We start from the raw sequence: 20,834 nt of genomic DNA, 5'->3' as shown, positions 1-20,834 counted from the left end.
CCAAAGTAACCAAATATTGTCCGTATTATAAATCAGACTTTCACAGATTATGGTGTTTCTGAATGCACAGGCTGCGAAGCCGAGCGTTCAGACGATAAGCTAATAACTCAGAGCCCCGTACGCGTCAAACACACAAAGTCTTTCCGATGGTTATCGGCGGGAAACACGCGGGGAAGAGAGAGAGAAGAGAATTGAATAGAAGAGACGAGGGGGTGAAATCACACATGCCAACGTGTGTCATTGAAGACGCTTTCCTGATAATCGCAGCGGTGCGCGTTTTTGACAAGTCAAATGTGTTACTTTTTACCCAGAGTGCAACGCTGCAGCCGGAGTGTGACAGCTATGCAAATCACAAGAGTTTGATTCTTACAGAACCAGACCTCGGCGAGACCGGGAAAAAACCACCGAGATCCGAAAATCGGTTTGAGATCGAAAACTGCCAGCATTAAAAACAAGGATAATAAAAATTTTAACCCGGTGTATACATGCACATGCAGTGTAATATACAAATGTTTTTATTTTAAAAACTTAAAATAAAAAACCTAAAAAAGTTAAACTTAAAATTTAAAAAATAATTATATAAAAATTTGTAAATGCTGCGTAATAAAAAATGATGTATAAAAATATTTATTATTTCAGTTAGTTGCATTATTTCTAGTAACTTGCAACGTCTGCAATTTTCTTTCTGCTTAAGTTAAACCTAAAAAAATTAATAAAAGTAAAAAAAAAAAAAAAAAAAAAAAAAAAAAAAAAATAAAATTTAAAAAATGACAAAATCACTGCATATATATATATATATATATATATATATATATATATATATATATATATATATATATATATTTATATTTTTTTTTTATTATTATTTTTTTTTAAATACAAAATCAATTAAAACATTCAAAAAAAAAAACTACGATACACTGGTTAAAAACAGTTTTAGAAACAATTTTGGGCCGGAATATGCTATTAAATTAAAACAGCTACTAAGAACCAGCAAGTAAACCGAAATAGTTTTTTCTTCTAAAACACCTTCACTAATCTGTATTTGTGAATATTTCCCGGCGTGCTGCTATGACCCTCACACGCTTCCCGCGCCTCTGAAGTCTCTTTAAACTAAAAGTCATTTAGCGGTAATGTGCCGGCCGTGACCTCCTCCGTCCCGTCCTTGTTTCCAGCGCTCGTCTGATGCCGTATCACGAATGTTGGTGTAAACACACACAGGTGGGGCTCCGGGGGCCGCACGGGGACATCTCAAACTCACGCCTACAGAGGGAATCTCATATATTCAGACAAGAGAGGTTGTGCTGACCCGATCGCATTATTAATGAGCGCGCGGCGGACACACGCTTCCCGCTGTAAAGGTGAGCCTCTTCATCAAAGAGAACGCCACCCTCCCTCCGTCCTGGAGCCCGTCCAGAAATGACAAAAACATCCGTCCGAGGAGTCGCTGGAATCACTGAATTAGCATCGCCTTCAAGTTTCTCCCCCTCGCCGTCTGTCACACGAGCGGGATTATTATTCATTAGAGCGCGACTCTCTACCCACACTGCACCGGGTCACTGAGCGGCGTCCCTGCGGTGAGCAGGTACAGACTCCAGGCCCATCTGCTTATCAAACGCCGACATGTCACAAACACACGAGAACCTCTGGATATGAGCACACACCTACAAACACGCTCTTCCAGCGCTCGGATTGACATTTAAAGGCACAGCCCGGCCAAAAATGACCGGAAGGTTGACGGTACCCATTGACTTCCATTGCATGGAGAAAAATACTATGGAAGTCGATGGCTGCAGCCTTCTTCTAAATGCATCGAATCACTACCCATCTTCAAGAATCGATCTTTACTTTATTTAATTCTATCACTCTTCATTCTAATTCTATTTAAAAAAGACTTGTTTATTCATTTACTATTTGTTTTCTTAAAAAAAAACTAGTCACTAACCCTCACGGATTGAGACTTAATGGCACAGTGAGGCCAAACAATGACCGTAAGGTTGACGGCACCCATCGACTTCCATTGCGTGAGAAAAATACTATGGAAGTCAATGGCTGCCGTGAGCTGTTTGCTCACCAGCCTCCTTCGAAATGCATCGAATCACTACCCATCTTCAAGGATCGATCTTTACTTGGCCCTCTAATTCTAGCACTCTCCATTCTAATTCTATTCTTTTAAAAAAAGACTTTATTCATTTAGTAACTGTTTGTTTTCTTTAAAAAAAAAAACTAACACTAGTCACTAACACTCACAGATTGAGACTTAATGGCGCAGTGAGGCCAAACAATGACCGTAAGGTTGACGGCACCCATCGACTTCCATTGTTTGAGGAAAAATACTATGGAAGTCAATGGCTGCCGTGAGCTGTTTGCTCACCAGCCTCCTTCGAAATGCATCGAATCACTACCCATCTTCAAGGATCGATCTTTACTTGGCCCTCTAATTCTAGCACTCTCCATTCTAATTCTATTCTTTTAAAAAAGACTTTATTCATTTAGTAACTGTTTGTTTTCTTTAAAAAAAACTAACACTAGTCACTAACCCTCACAGATTGAGACTTAATGGCGCAGTGAGGCCAAACAATGACCGTAAGGTTGATTTGCACCCATCGACTTCCATTGTTTGAGGAAAAATACTATGGAAGTCAATGGCTGCCGTGAGCTGTTTGCTCACCAGCCTCCTTCGAAATGCATCGAATCACTACCCATCTTCAAGGATCGATCTTTACTTGGCCCTCTAATTCTAGCACTCTCCATTCTAATTCTATTCTTTTAAAAAAAGACTTTATTCATTTAGTAACTGTTTGTTTTCTTTAAAAAAAAAAACTAACACTAGTCACTAACACTCACAGATTGAGACTTAATGGCGCAGTGAGGCCAAACAATGACCGTAAGGTTGACGGCACCCATCGACTTCCATTGTTTGAGGAAAAATACTATGGAAGTCAATGGCTGCCGTGAGCTGTTTGCTCACCAGCCTCCTTCGAAATGCATCGAATCACTACCCATCTTCAAGAATCGGTTTTTATTTGACCCTCTAACTCTCGCACTCTCTATTCAAAATCTACTTAAAAAAATAAAAAACATTAGATTTGCACTTTATTCATTTACTGCTTGTTTTCTTTAAAAAAAACTCACAGATTGAAACTTAAAGGCACCGAGCAGGCAAAAATGACTATAAGATTGACGGTACCCATTGACTTCCATTGCATGGAGAAAAATACTATGGAAGCCAATGGCTGCCGTGAGTTAGTCACTGAGGTTCTTTAAAAGCGTAGCAGGAATAGTTCATTTTATTTGGCCTAGTTTCAAGGAATGAGAACGTCTTTTAAAGTCTAAAAGTGATTTTCCACCGATCAGTCACATTCAGGCATCAAACCCTTTAAAACAGTTCTTGATTAAATGCATTGTGAATAAAAGAGCAGCACTAACGACCCTTGGATAAAAGCTAAATTAATAAATGCATTGTGACGTAAATATCGCACAGAAATGACATGCAATAAATTCTTTTAACAGCGTTTAAGATCTTCCTCTAGTTTAGTGCATGTTTACTCGTCCTGACCTGAACTGACCGTCTTCTTTATTTATCTGGACGTAACCTTCAGAGGTCAGGGGTCATCGTTCTGTAAGTGAACAGAAGCAGTGTTTGTGTTTCTAACACTTGACCTCTGACCTCTGAGCTCTACAAACACTGTTCGGCTGGATCTGTGGATTGGATTTGACCTCTGACCCTCAGTTCTACACTGTGTGAGTATGTTTGTGTGTTTCATTCAAGCCCGTGGTGTGCGTTAGCATAGATATTGATACACTAGAAATTCAGCCTGCAGTTTTTATTTAATATATTGCTTTGATTAAGCGGCATTAAAATTTCGACCACAAATTTTCACATTTAACTGCAGAAAAAGTATTATTCATTTTCTGTTACTAATTCAATGAATAGGATTATTAATAAATGAACTTACAACTATTAAAGTAAAACAATACGATGAATAATTCAATGATTATTAGTATAAAAAAAATTAACTTCATTGTCATTCGTTACAGTAAAAATGAACGTTGTTTTAATTAATAGGTTACACATTTCCAGTTATGACCTGAAATAGTTTGACAATTAGTTTGACAAGTTTGAAAATGATGAATATAAAAATTAAATTATATAATATGATTTTGTTACGTACTTTTTTATTATAAATTTTTGTTACAATTTTTGTAAATTAGTTTTTTGCTTGCCATTCGATTTTATTTGCATTATTTTTTAGTTATTAATGCTACTTTTAGTATTTAAGCGCTTAAAGGGAGTGCTTTTCATCCATATTAAAGGTTAGATTACAAAAATTAGTAATAAATAAAATGGATAAAAATTATTTTTATTAATACACATTTTATCATTTTAAATTACGACAGAAAAATCACAGCAATAAAAAAATAAAATTGTATTAATTAAAATTAAATTAAAATATTTTTTATTACAAAATGTGTTATTTATATTAAAACTCCATATTTTGCTTTAGTTTTTTCTGCTCTTTTATGGCACTTTTAAAGCACCTTATATTTTAATTTTTTATTTGATGGCACAGACCAAATAAAAATAATGCATCAAAATTCCACTGTTATAATTCACTAAATCTCATGCAAAAAAAAACAAAAAACATAGAGTCTCGTAATTCAGTTAATATTAAAAACTAAAAGCATTTCTCACTTTAGAAATGGAAAATCTTTCGAGCAGCACTAAGAGCACGGGTCGCTGTCTACCTAGTGCACTTGAAATCCCTCTGAACTCCCCATTAATTGATTGACAATTAATAGCTGCGAGCTCCGTCGGTAATAATGCTAATGGTGGGATCGCGGAATTAGCGCGCTAATCTAATCTGGGAAGAGAGCGTGACAAACGTGTCATTAATGCTGCCTCTCCCGAGACGATCGCACCTGACAAACTCTCACCTGCCAAACCAGAGACGCCGTTCACACCTGGACCCGGAGCCAGGAGCACCTGAGGACGCCAATTACCACAATAATGAGCTCGTACCAGTGTCATTAAACGCCAGCGCCTTGCTTCTTAGCGCACTTCAGACTTTCCTGGATGTCGCCGTCTCGTGCGCAGGCGGCGGAAACCTGTTTGGAAACAGGTGTTTATATCGTTCAGTTTGATGCGTTTGAGTTAGCTGTTGATCTTCAGTATAAGGCATCAGTGACCACAAAAGATTTGTGCATTAAAAATGTAATAAAAACACTGAAAACGTTGACTCTGTTCATAAAGATCATCAGGATCATCGCAGTTAACTGTCATTAAAACTTTTTATATTTTTGTTATTTAAAATTTAAAAAAAAAACTTTAACGGAAAAATTATATATATCATAATAATATATATATATATATATATATATATATATATATATATATATATATATATATATATATATATATATATATATAATTATTTAATTTAAAAACTAACTTTTTTCAACTTAATGTTCTAAAATAAGTAAAATAAAAGTTTGTGAAATTAACATTATAGTCACTGAGGCTCATTTTTATTTACTAAAGTAGCACTCTACAAGACAAATAAAATGTATTAAAAGTCATTTTTAATATGAAAAAGCAATAGAAAAATATCAGCAAAAAATGTAAAATGAAATATATAAAATAAAAACGACAAAACTAGCTAAAATTAAAATGAAAAAGCAAACATAAAAAATAAAAACTAATTTAACATAATCAAAGACTTTTAAGTATCTTGATGATAACGCATTTCAGCTAGTTGCCGAGGTTATATTTCTCTTTATCTTTTAGTTTAACTTGATGTACTTAAATTACGCAAAAAAAAAAATTAAACACATTAATATTAAAATTTAACAAGTCTATATAGACAAAATGTAAAAAAAAAAATATATAATAATTTAATGAAAAATATTTAAAAATACCTACATATTATTAAATACTTAAAAATGTTAATAAAACAAAATCCATAATATATAAGTAAAATATGTGATTTAAATTTACACGCAAGCTAATGCACAACTACATACCAGGTGTTTTCACAAGGATAAATAAAGAAAAAAGATTTCCTTTACTAACAGAACGGGGTGAATTTGACTCTAAACCCCTGAGAGACAGAGATCTAAACACTCCAGGGGCCCGAGCCGCGAGGGTCAGTGTACTAATCGCGTCTCCCTGATGGAAATACATGTTCTTTATACCTAATACTTTAATGAATTTTTAATCATGTCATTTGTAATTAAATTAAGAGGGATAAGCGAGCAGCGGAGCCACTGAGAGAGAGATTATTGGACACGAGATTATGTTATGAGCTGTAAAATCAGCACTCAGAGATTAACAATCTGCTTATTTAATAATCAAATGAAAAGGACAGACAGAGATGTTATTAATGGATCATCTGCACACGACTCAATTAACCACACTAGATAAAACCATTTAATGAACACATTTTTCATATTTCATTTCAGCCACTTCAAGTAAAGTGTTGTTTTTTTTTCCTAATTTGTTATTTTTGTAATTTAGCTCTACACTTTTAACGGAAAAAATTTTTCTTTTTACTTTTGAATATTTCCTAGTAACTATTTCTTAATATCAACCAATAATGCTTAGAATAATTGGTCTAATTTATACATTCCGCATTTTATTAAACAGGTAAAATCAAACAATAACATACGTCATTAAAAATATCACTCAATTTGTAAGTGGTCATTAAATTATTAGAACGTTTTTTTTTATGTATGAGAATGATAATGATTGAATAATTTAATTTCTTTTTGTATTTGTCATTTTTTTTGTGGCCTAATTTGAGGGACTAGAGGTGTCGTGATGTTCATTTAGACTGAAGGTTTGACCCCAGAAGGATCAGGGTTATTGTGACCAATCTCCTGCCTGACCTCTGACCTCTGACCTCTCTCCTAAATCCTGAACTCTGGAAGAAAACATCAGAAGCGAGATCGTTCAGTGATTCAGAACCAATGAACGTGTGCTTGACACAAACTCCTGGAAAGTTAGTGTGTGTGTGTGCGTGTGTGTGTGTGTGTGTGTGTGTGTGTGTGTGTGTGCGTGTGTGTGTGTGCGCGCTGCGGTGAGGATGTGCTGCTGTCCGCTCCAATCTCTGCCAGATGAAATTAAGGCCCAATTATTGATAAATGAAGAGTACTTTTCACGGAAGCTGTGCCTGAAGATACACACTGCATCTGTCACATGGCAACACACACACACACACACACACACACACACGCAGAGCTCACTCAAGTGTGACATCGCATCCTGTGCATTCATCATGCATCTGTAGGAGATCTGTGTGTGTGTGTGTGTGTGTGTGTGTGTGTGTGTGTGTGTGTGTGTGTGTTATTCTAGTATTAGTCTGCAGCTCTTCTCATAATATTCTGCTTTTTTCGATATCTGATCAGAAATAAACACATCTGTGAAAATCAATTACCGGCAGTTCGGAACACAGAAAAATATACACGTTATAAATAAAAATATAAATAAAAATAAATAAAAATAAAATAATCCTTTTCTAAAAAAATACATAAAATAATCATTCTTCTGAAGCCACAGGATGCTTTATGTGAGACATAAAAAGACATCTGTGCTTTCATTTATTTGAAAATGTACATTTATTTTAACTAAAAGCATTATTTGTGTATGAATTCATAAATTATTTTTCATTTTTAACAACAATCAATTCTTTTGTCCATGCATTCAGTCATTTTTCAGTTATTTTTATTGCATTTAATTTCATTTGTGCATGTGATTACTTTTAAGATCATTCACGAACAAGCTAATTTACTAATGTTTTGATGCATTTTAAAAGACAAAAACATAATGATATGCATACATCAATATATATATATATATATATATATATATATATATATATATATATATATATAAACAATCGAATTTATAAAAAATCAAATTAAATGCATTTTTTTTAAACTAAATAAAAAAATTAATGCACGCACAAGTGTAATCCTCGAAATAATTTTATGCTGTCTTTTTTAATTTTTTTCTTCAGGCAACAGCTGCACAGATCGACGTCCACAAACGTCTCCCATCAGAACTACTGCACCCACAATGCACCGCACAGCCCTGACACCTAACCTGCCCTTTAGAGCAGATCGCTGAGAGCGAAACACCTGTCAGACGGCCGGGTGACACACTCACACCCTCATCAGTGTGTTAATTGAATGTCAGAGGAGGCTGGTGTCAGGGCAAATTCACTGCTCCAACAAAACAAAAAAAGCATTTTACAAGTGTTAACTACAGCAAAAGATGCTCACAAAAACACAACTTTAGAATAAATACAGCCTAATATATATATATATATATATATATATATATATATATATATGTATGAATTTTTCGTGTTCAAACATAAATATGCAACATGCAAATCCGGTTTTGTATACTGCAGATATTTCTTTGTTCATCTTTTTTGAAACTGAAAAATGCATGAATGTAAAAGCACTCGTGCCCAGTTTGCTACCCTTCACGGATTTATAAGTTAAACAGCTCATCGAGCAAGAAGTCATTTTAGAAAAAACGTGAAAATAAAGCTACGAATAAACACTGCATGCGCAAATTAAATATGCGTGCTTAAAAATTGAATAAACGCAAAAATGCATTCTGTTTTAAAAAAATTAAAAATACAGATATGAATGCATAGAAAATGTGTTGTTTTTTTAAGTCTCGTAAACCCGTGCACGTATAAAATGATTAGTTTGCTGTATAAAAATTACATCAAAAAATAAAATGCATGCGCAAATGATTAATATGACATAAAATACAGTCTGATTTTGTGCTTGATCTTTGCAATAACTTTACGCCTCTTGTTTTTTAGGTACACCAATGTAAGTGTTCAATTATTGCCTAAATTCACTTGGCTGTGATGCTAGAAACATCCTTCACGTCAATGACCGTGCAATGCATTTATGAGATTTCATAATGCATAAACTCACCCACTATCACATGCATTACCAGATTCGCAGAGAGTACGTTTTGGGTCTTTACTAAACTTATTAACATAAAGGTTAGGTGAGAGTAACTGGATTCAGTAACTCGGTTGATGCGCAAAAAAAAAAAAAAAAAAAAAAAAAAAAACCGCTCCCGAGCCCATTTTTATCAGCTCGGTTTGTAAATGACAGGAGGTAATTTAGCTGAGGATATCACATCGCAGGAGAGCTAGAACATAATTTGTGTGCTCTGGATGAGCCGCTATCAGAGGAAGAAAGCGATACGGACACGCCGTCAGACACCGGAGCGTCTTCAACGATAAAAGCGTCCCACCGAGAAAGACACCCGCTCGGCCTCTGCTGTCTGCCTGCTTCCTCATCTGACCTGGTTTTGAAGTTTGAGAGTTTATAAAACCTGCCCGCCTCAGATTTTTTACATTTACGAGGCGAGAAATATGATTATCGAGGAGCAAGAGCGCTAATGTTGTAGTGAAGTCAATTGCACGATTCATGCGAAGCGTCTGAATTAAGCGAACTGCTGAAATGAATCTTGGTGTGTTCAGATATGGAAATGTAGTGTAACACAAAAACCTGGCTCGTTGGTTACAAACGACGGGGAGAATTCATCGATCGCTTTCGTTTCGGCTTTTGTAAGCTGCTTTGGATAAAAGGGCTCGAGTCAAACAGTTATTTGAATCAAAAAAGCAATATAAAAATTAATTTGCGGCTATTTTATTACGTATTTCCGAGTTAAACGCTTGTCGAGCAAATGTAAAGTAAAATGTAAAAGTAAATGCATGTGCAGATAAGTTAAAATTTAAAAATAAAATAAATTGAATAAAAAATGCATAACGCATAAATAGTTTATTCTTTTAAAAATATAAAATGAAATTAAATGATTAATGCATAATGCATGCACAAATGAAACGGATTAAAATAAACGTAAAAATACTAAATGCACGCCCAAATAAATGTAAAAAAAAATATTATAGTAAAAACACATAATGCATGCACAAATTATTTGTTTATGATTTAAAAAAAAACAAATGCATGCACAAAAGAACTGTTCGGACTAGTGAAATGAATTAAGAAAAATGAAATCTTACAGCATTGTAAATGCAAACGCATAAAGGATCGTTCCCTTGGATGTGATGCAAACATTACTTGCTGAGATACTGAGGAACAACTGACTAATAAAGCGTAAAATCAACAAACACAAGAAATCAGCTGACGTTTCGATCTGCTAAGTTCAAGCTCAGACGTCTTCGTCAGTAATGAAACTCAAAGTTGAGTAGAAATGCCATGAAACGAGTGGCGATGCAAAAGCGGGCTAAACTGAAATGCTTTGTGCAGCGTTTAGCTGGAGAAGGCCTCTTCAGGTTTCTAATAATAACCGCGCGGCGATACGAATCTTAAGATAAATTAATAGACTATAATATTCCAGCTTGCATTAATAATCATTTGGAGGGTGTGGATGGGCATACAGAGGCAGTTTCCTGTAAATAGTGGGGTAATTATGTCTGCGAGGGAAAGGCTTGTTATCTGCCCACAGAGCCTGTGGCTGCGGCTTTGAAATATAGGCCTGCCACGAGCAGCGTCACCGGAGCGCTGCTATTAGTCCTGATGAAAGAGAGTCGAATCGACCAGCTTTTACCGCAGACTTGCATTTTAACCGACAAATCTCCCCACGAATCAAACTATCTGAGCATTGCAACGTTGAAGGGCTGAGGCGAGGGCGGGGCATGCCGAGGCAGAGGCGGGGCTATCAGGAAGGGGCGGGGTTTCGGCAAGCGGTTTGATTGGAGGACAGTAAAGAGAAGGCTGTCGTTCTTTATATTTACAAAACCAAAGGATATTTGGGGCAATCCTTAATGCACTCGTAAAACACATTTTCTATTAAAGTATGTTTCTTTGATCTAAAATTGACATTGACATTTTTTACTTATTACTTATTAACTGTTTTTAATATTTCAGCTGTACGTCGAGAAAAGAATAATATTTAACCAATTCTTTTGTTTACATGTGTGTACATACGTGCAAATATGTTCGAAAACATAATAAATAAAAGTACATAACATAACGAACATAGTTTTGCTTCGTAAAAAATAAGCAGTAAGTATTAATACTAATAAAAAATTAAGTACATTTAAGTGCACTTCCTTTCCTTTATATGCTATTAAAAATAATACATTATATTTTAATAGCATATTAGGGTAAAAATATCAATGTTATCACTTATATGAAATAAAACAATATATTACCAGTATATTAAACCATGAAAATATAGGATACTTTATAACATGACCTACCCATATATTTTGTAAATTAATGCATGAATAAATAAACGTATAATCTATTATATCTATATAAAAAAAAAAATATATATATATATATATATATATATATATATATATATATATATATATATAAATAAAATTTATTATATATATATATAATTAATTATATATATTTATTTTTACTAGTATATTAAGAAACATAAAAGTGACTGACCAACATATATATATATATATATATATATATATATATATATATATATATATATATATTTATATAAATTATATCTAGGTTAAAAGAGAAAGAAAATGTTTCTCTTTTATTAGTACGGTGCAGTGTTAGTGTGACATTGGCCTGATAATCCCTCAGCGTTCTGACGATCAGAACACAAGCAACACAATGTTAATTAATCTCTGGATTTATTCTGAAGCTGCACAGCAACAAGCCTCATAAATCAGGAATGATTTCCCTGACGCTGGAGCTGCAGAGAGAGAGCCGCGCAGGTGTGTGTGTGTGTGTGTGTGTGTGTGTGTGTGTGAGGATGATGTATCGTAATACACGCTCAACTGTGATCCGACCATGTAACAAACATCAATCAAACAACAACATGTTCATTTCCACCTTCTTTATCAAAAACAAAGATGAGGAACGCGAGCAGAAATCCCTGCGTTCAGGGAAAAAGTTCCTCAGCAATTCCTCAACTAAAACTTCAGAGCTGCACAAACGTCTGAGTGTTATGGATTTCTGAAGAGCAAAAAAATAATATTTTCTGCTTTAATTTAAGGGATGCATTTATATAAAGGGGGTATCAGACTTTTAGAAATATGCTCTGATTAATTCATTATGATTATTTATGGGGGTTTTTTCTGCCAAGAAAATAAACAGGATATTTATTAAAAAATAAAGCACTATTAAGAGATATAAAGAGCACTAATCAGAACGAATATGCATTTTTAATTTCATAGATATTTTTCATGCTAAACATCACCTGGGGACAAACATGAAATGCAAAATTCACCTAGCGTTTACTTATTTTATTTAAAGAATGATTAGAATTAATGACTTATATTTTTTTATTATATTTGTAATATTTAATAAATAAACAGAAAACAACGACGACTCATATATTTTACAAGAAATAAATAAAATTGTAATATTTTAGCAGTACATTGCCAAACAAAAGACTTCATAATAGGACAGACCTATATATTTTGTGATAAATAAATATTTTTAAAATTTTATCAGAATATCAAGTAAATGTACTTATGAAAGGATCGACCCCCATATTATGAATGAATACATTTTAGTTGTTTTTATTATACTAAAATGTACTTCAGGACTGACTTCTTTATTTTGTAATAAAATAAAATAAATAATATATATAATATAATAAATAATATATATATATATATGCATAATTACTAGTATACATTATATATATATATTATATATATATATATATATATATATATATATATATATATATATATATGTATATATGCATGATATATAGTATATATATACTATATATATATATATATATATATATATATATATATATATATATATATATATATATATATATATATATATATATATATATATATATATATATATATATATACTTATTTTGCAATAAAAAATTAAATATTTTAAAATGTAAAATTTAAAAAATATATAAAAAATGTCAAATTTTTCAGTAAATTAAGACAGGAAGACATACTTTCTAATAGGACTGAGCCATATATTTTATACTTGGAGAATCTGAATGCATGTAAGTTGACTTGGGCTGCTGTTTTTGGTGTGCTACTGTATATTAACGAGTGAAATCACTGGCGGTCATCGTGCGTCTGATTAATATTCAGCGCGGAGAGTTAGGTTTGCGTGAAGAGCTCTCGTGTCGCTCGTGTCCCGGCAGCATCTGCACTGATCCTCTGCCGCCGTCAAGAGCCCTTCTCCACTTCCCTTATTAGTGTGCTGCTTTGTAGTGCGCACTGCTTCACGCCACACGCCATTATGAGCGTTCTTTGATCCCGGCCCGCTTTCATCGTTAAGGGCGTCCACATAAGAGCCGTTACGAGACGAGCTCATCTCCTGACATCAGATCTATTAAACTAACCCGCATCATTCAGACTGAGATGTTTGTCAACTCATTTCTGAAGTAGAGTCTAGTGAACATGAGGCTGAATCACATGAAGATAGCATTTTAGAAACACCACGTCACACTTAAAGTCACAACCTAAAGCCTGCTAGTCTAACTAGTTCCCATCTGACAACAACCTCTACAAATCCACAACTAAGGGTTTGTCAAATTGGAGTTCACGTGTTAAAGAAGGGTTCAAATCAAATAAAAATAAATAAATAATTATATATATATATATATATATATATATATATATATATATATATATATATATATATATATATATATATATATATATATACACACACACACACACACACACACACTTAAATGTTAATGAAAAGTGCACAAATTAAAAAAATATGAAATGCTAATAATTAAAAATCATGAAAAATAAAACACCAAAATAAAAGCTGATGAGAAGTTAAAAAATAAATAATAAAGTAAAAATTAAAACAATGAAAAGGCAATCATTTAATAAAAATGCAAAAACAAGTTAAATGTAAAAATCTAAATAAAACTTATACTAGAGATGTTGATGAGCTAATGAGAAAAAAATAAAAAGAGAAAAAAATAAAAATTAAAAAGAATTATTTATATATATATATAAAATAAAAAAATTAAATTGTAATCTTTTTATTTAAACATTTTCAAAAATGCTGAATTAAAAACAAATAATATAAAAAAAGAATAAAAAGTTAAAAATCAGCTAATAATATTAAATGGAAATTAAGAGATAATAAAAAAATAAAATAAAGGTAAATTATAAGTTCCTAATTATTAAAAAATATAGAATCAAAATAAATAAAAATTAGTGAATAATTTATAAAATGGAAATTTAAAAAGTATAAACAAATAAAATATTAAGAAAATAAAGGTTCATAATTATAAAAAAACAAACAAAATAAAATAAAGTAACATAAAATGCTAAAACAAAAAAAAACAGCTAATGATGAATTAATCATAAAGAAATGTAAAAATGAAAACAAATCAAAATTAAAAAATGAAATACAAACTATTCTACTAGTTCGCCCAAACGTCACATGACTAACAACTACCTCAACATAACTCAAATGAAATTATTACACCATTTCCTTAAAATCCCAGGCGTATCTGAAGCAAACAGACGAAAGCAGGAAGAGAGAGTAGTTCTGTAAACGAGTGGCAGGTGTGCTGCAGTGCTGGGGTCAGCAGGGAACACACCTGCAGGTCAAAGGTCGAGCTCCAGCTGACCCCGAAGCTCTCAGCCCGTATTTATAGCCACGTTGACAGAAGAGAGACGCGGATCATCTCAGATCTAAACACAAGCGGCCATCGATGGCTCATTATCGCGAGGCTTATTAGCTTTATCAGCATTTATTACGCATCATTACAAAGCCGTCTCTTTCTCGGTTATCTTGCGTTTCTCCGATTCTTATCAGTCATGAATAAAAGATGACTTTGAAAAAAAAACAAAAAAAACGCAGAAAGTGGTGTGTGTTGTTATCGGAGGTGACTAACGGCCCCTGACAGGCGCAGAGACACACACACGGGGCTGGGATCCGGGCTCTCGGCTGCAGGGGAGCGGATCACAAACCATAAAATCCATCAGCTTTAAAGACGTAACGTGTCTGTGTCGCACCGCAGGTCAATGCCCGATGAACATATGAGCGATATACAGTACACGAGATCTTTATACATGTATAACCTCTACGTCTACGTTGTGAAAAGTCACCTTTATTTATGTAGCGCTTCGAATCCAATAGTAAAACAGCGAGTCAGTACTTTCTGTTAAAGGCGTTTCATTACTGAATCCAGCTCGCTGCTGTTGAAGTGTTGTGTGGGCAATCGCATCTGTCCTGGCAATGCAGTCAAGCAATTGATTTTTAACACTATTTATTAAAGAAAAATATGCATTGATGTGATTCGCACACAGTATGGTGCTATAGCAAGCATTGGCCAAATGCATAGGGAAAAATAGTTAAAAAATATATAAAAAAATAATTATATATTAAAATATATATATAGAGAGAAAATTTAAATATGTGTGTATATATATATATATATATATATATATATATATATATATATATATATATATATATAACTATAACTGTTCTTAAAATTCTATTAATATATATATATATATATATATATATATATATATATAAATAAATTATATTTATATATATATATATATATATATATATATATATATATATATATATACACACACTTTTTTTTTAACTAACATTTGGTTTATTTTTTGGTTTTATTTGTAAAAACAGTGACTGTAGAATCAAGTATTTTCTATTCATGCTAACTTCACTTAAGTACTCACAATTAACAATTTGTCTTTTTTTTTTATCTAAAGCAACGTGTCATTCAAGGTTCATTCAACAATATTTTACTTTTTGGGGTCAGTTCACGCATTCAATCGATGAATCGATGACACAGTTAAAGAAACAGTGTTATAATCCCACAAATATGACCATAACACACCATAATAAGAGACTGAGATTATATATATATATATATATATATATATATATATATATATATATATATATATATATATATATATATATATAAACCTGATTCAAATAAAGCTGGGCATGATCCGCAAATATAAAAACAAGCAAAGAGACAAAAGAACTCATTTCCACTGTTTCCTCAAGTTCTGGTGTAAAAGCTCAGATCCCGTATGAGTGTGTGAGTGTGTGTGTGTGTGTGTGTGTGTGTGTTTATAGCCTGGACGAGTGTTTCTCAGCGGACGTTGATTTGGCGACACACGTAAGCTCACACTTTACACCGCGTCACGTTTAGCACTAAGATCTGCAAGCACTGCCAAAACCGCCCCGCTGCCATCTTCACTTCCACATCTCTCTCTGTGTTTCACTGGGGGTAAAAACAGCCGCTCTTAGCACCCTGTCAGATTCAGGCTAAACGCTACGCTAAAGCACTCACGGCGCTCGCACGCACACACACACACACACACACACTCTTTCGCAGGTGTTTGAGAGTGAGAGGAGATCATATGATCTGTCAGTGTGTTTCTCGCTCCTCCTTTTCTCTCCAAATACCACTTTTTCCTCCATCAGAGTTATTATAGTGAATGTAATCTGCGTGTGTTATTGCACCTGCTCGTGAAAACACTTTTAGAAACAAGTGGCTTTTTTTTTTTTTTGTAATAGTTTAGCGATTTAACATTTTGTCATCGGTTCCTCACCCTTCTGCCGAACATGCATGCGGTGGAAAACAAAGACGAAGCTCTTTTCCACGCAACGGTTCAGTATTAAAGCGACAGTATTAAATAGCTGAAAATGGCCCTCGTCAGCATTGTCTCAGCAATGACAGTGAATGGGTGCCGTCAGAATGAATTCAAAACTTTAGCTAAAGTACATAAGCCATAATAACACGTCCAACGGTGAAAATGTAAAACGGTCTAGTCTGAATCAGGAGAGAAATCAGCACAGATCAAGCATCATATACAAGCCAAAACAGCTATTAGAAACAAACACGGGGCTGGATTTTGAGATGGACTTTTCCACTGGAGGAAGAGTTATTATGAATTACGCATTGCAGTCAAAAAACATTTTATTTTAGCTTTGATGGACTGGAGTGCTGTGGATTATCGTGATGTTTTCATCAGCTGTGTGGACCCTCATTCTGACGGCACCCATCCACCGCAGAGCATCCACTGTTGAGACATTTCTCCAGATCTGATGGAGAAACTAACTTTTGCGTGAACTATTCCTTTAAACGTCGTTTAACATGACATGTTGACGTATGATACACGCCTCACTGAAGAACTCTAAAAAATGTGCTTTTAACAGAAAAAAAACGCTACAGCAAAAACTTAAAATGGTTAACGATAAATTCCTGTATAAAACTGCGTTCCCAGGATTCCCTGCATCGCATTTCAAATGTAGTTAGTATTTGATGTTTTTCTTTCTCTAAAGAGAAAGTTCTTAGTTTTTCTTACCAGTTATGTTTTAGGGTTGTTTGCTGCATCTAATGTTGTTTAATTAATGTTTTTTTTGCATATTTCAGTCTCACCGTGATGGTGTTTAGTGTTTTAGTGAATGACGCCGAGCGCTTTCTATACATGTTCATATTTAAAATCTGTTTGTGACGGGCTTTGGTTCATCATGTGACCACCTCTTTTTGGTGATTATCAGCGTATTTCAAAAAGCTCAAAACAGATTTCAGTACTTTAATATATTGGCATATTAACATTATATCAGTTAAAGAAATTACGGTATGTAACTGTAAATTTGAGTTGAAACCGTAAAACATAAAAAGTTGTTACTGTGTTTTTTTTATGCTGGATTTTTTCCCGAAAGAGCACCTAAACAGAGGACTACTAAAAGTATTTTTGTCTCGTTGACTTCCGCTGAAAGTGCTTTCCGATCGATCAATACTCAACATCTGAAATCCCAGACGCGCAAGAGAGCACTAAAGTGTGTGATGTTTGACTTTTTCGGATGATCAGAGCTGCTCTGTGTGTGTGTGTGTGTGTGTGTGTGTGCGCGTGCGGCTAGAGGTCTGATAATTAGGACCCATCTGATAAAGCGCTCAATCGCCTCTTAAGAGTCGCCTGCATCTGAGCCGAAATGAACAGCTCAATTGGTTTCATTAGAAGACACACAATACACTAATAACAGTTACAAGGCAGCGAATCCATCCGCTAATTAGAGCGAGATGATTGATATATCAGGACAAGGTTGTTTTCTGATCCTCTGACAAACGTGGGTCTGTGTGAAGCATCTCTGTAATTGTCGGAGGGGGAGGCGGGGATGACGTCGGCGGTAATTACTCCCAAATTATTCACGCAATCAGCCGAACGCAGGGAGATGAAGTTTGGACCCCGCGCGCCGCCGGCGAAGTGGCCACGCACGCGTTAACACAGAGCAGAAACGACCAGAGAGACGCAGATGGAAGAAGGACCGAACGAGCTTTCTAACTGGATGTGTACCAAAAAAATGACAAATCGTGATCCTGTTGTCACATTTATGGAAAAAGAAGAGAAGAAAATGAGAGAAAAGAAAGTCTGGGTTATATATATATATGTATATATGACTCACATATGAGGGAATAATCAGTATAAGACGTAGAACAAAGTCACGTAATATATATATATATATATTGAGATATATAATTAATGATACATCATGTATGCATGCATGCATATTTATGCGTGTTTTAAATGATTTGAAATTCAATTAACAAAACAAAAAAAGTTATGGTTTGATAACACTCCAATAAGGTGTTATTTGTTACTGTATTCATTAATATGAACAAACAGACAATTAATTTAGTGCATGAATGCATTTGTTATTATTTATTAAGCTAATGTTAGTTAATAAAAATGCAATTCGTGTTAGTTCTCTGTGCATTGACTAACGTTAACGAACACTTTAATATTGCATTAGTGCGTTGGCATAAATTGCTGAAATGAACATTAACTGCACCTAATAAATGCCGAAGAAGTATTGATTCTTAATGTAAATTAACATAGTTAATTAACGAGTCATACTGTAACGTGTGACTGATTATTTTTGATGAAATATAACATTTATACATAGAGAGAGCAACTGTGCCATTTCTGCATAATGGACCGGAAAGCAAATAAATAAATAATGACATAAAAATATGAGAATAATAATAAAAATGAAACGCATATAGTGCACTACAGAATGTATAAAGGTCCTAGGCTTCAAAGGCATTATCTGTATAATTCATTAACGTTTATTGCATTAAATGCATGTAATTAAACGGACTGTCAGTGATGCATTTATAAAATTAACTAAATATAGATGTGTTCCAGACAAAAGTACTAAATAAAAGGGAAAAAGGTCTTGTTGTTATTGTATACGGTTATTGTTGTTAAACGTAATGTTTTCGAAGTCAGTCATTAAACTAATTTGAAGTATTTCTGCTGAAAGTTGGAGTGGCCGAAAGCATCATCTTAGCTTATTTATTATTATATACAGTTTATGGAACGCTAATGCTTCCAGATCAATAGCAGAACTCCAATAACGCTCATCTATTATCTGTCGCTACTAACCTTCGTCGGGCTGTTATTAATAGTCACCTTCTGTTGGGATCTTCATCAGATACGGAGGTGCAGCTTTAATTTAACCCGACTGAGAGCTGCTCGAACGCCTCGGTCACAGATTTCAAGCTCATTGTGATTCAGAGGAGACCGAAATAGACGTCTGCGCCAGAATGTGACACAATATGAATCTGAAAACCACAAACATGCGCCATTAGTGAACATTAACCAACACCACGGGTGCTTTTCTACACCTGAATTGAGAGAGAGAGCGATTACGTGTGTGTGTGTGTGTGTGTGTGTGTGTGTTTTAATTGTCCCTGAGTGAAGCCGTGGCCTCACATTACATGATTATGCTTTAATTACACATGCTATTGTTCTGTAATTGCTTTCAAAGAAACAATAGGAATCAAAAAGGCACGGGAACGAGCAGGTAACGAAGCTCGGGTCAGTAAATGTGAAAATGAATGACCTGTTGAGGAGTCACACACACCTGCTGGATCCTTAGCACCACAGAGAACAGCTGCAGATCAGAAGAGCCGGCTTTTTCTGGAAAACAGCACATAGACGCGATCCATGGCGTGCATTCGGTGTGTTAGTGTAGTTACAAGAAAGAATTACATGCAATTGTCAAGACAGTACATTCAGTTCCGAGTGACTTTGTTTTTACTCAGGTGGAATTAAGACAGCAATACTTGGATGGTTTTTAGGGTTTTTTTATACGAAAACACACGTGTTTGATTAGTTTGGATGTGTAAAACCAACAAGCAAATAAAATAAATATAAAGTTTAAAAGAACACTATTATTCGAATGAGAAATATTTAGATTCTTTTTTTTTTTTTTTTTTTACAAATGTCTTTTACAGATACTTCTGATTAATATAATTCACTCTTGCTGAATAAAATATTAATTACAATATATGCAATATCCTGTATATTTACAGTTATATAATTCTATATAAAAATATATATTTTTTTTTTTCTCAAAATATATTCATTTTATATATATATATATATATATATATATATATATATATATATATATATATATATATATATATATATATATATATACATATATATATATATATATATATATATATAATTTATGAGTTATACATTATACAATAAAATATATTAACATTTAAGTTCTTAAAATTATATTCATTTATATATATATATATATATATTACAAAAGCAGAAATTTTATTTTATATATATATATATATATATATATATATACACACATTTCTATATTCAAATATATATATGAATATAATAATTTAAGAACTACTATAAATATGTATTTCAAAAGTACAAAAACTATAATAACTATAATTTTAAGAACTATATATATATATATATATATATATATATATATATATATATATAATTTATGATAGT

At 33.3% G+C, this 20,834-nt stretch overlaps 1 long non-coding RNA gene across 2 annotated transcripts in view; it reads right to left on the bottom strand.

The window, feature by feature from the left end:
• LOC122340951 overlaps positions 1–20,286 on the bottom strand; it is a 31,297-nt gene extending 11,011 nt beyond the window's left edge. The window contains exons 1-3 of one of the 2 annotated variants that reach the window (XR_006250399.1): positions 19,924–20,286; positions 19,470–19,621; positions 4,939–5,109 (exon numbers count right to left, since the gene is read on the bottom strand). This is a non-coding gene — a long non-coding RNA (uncharacterized LOC122340951). The remainder of the gene's footprint in view (positions 1–4,938; positions 5,110–19,469; positions 19,622–19,923) is intronic. The other variant, XR_006250400.1, reaches the window with a different exon arrangement.
• Positions 20,287–20,834: the final 548 nt, after the last annotated feature.

This window comes from Puntigrus tetrazona, unplaced genomic scaffold (genome assembly GCF_018831695.1).
Source record: "Puntigrus tetrazona isolate hp1 unplaced genomic scaffold, ASM1883169v1 S000001111, whole genome shotgun sequence".
In the NCBI taxonomy this organism is placed as follows: Eukaryota; Metazoa; Chordata; class Actinopteri; order Cypriniformes; family Cyprinidae; genus Puntigrus; species Puntigrus tetrazona.
Note: the sequence above shows the minus strand (reverse complement) of the source record. Positions and strands in the feature narration are given on the sequence as shown.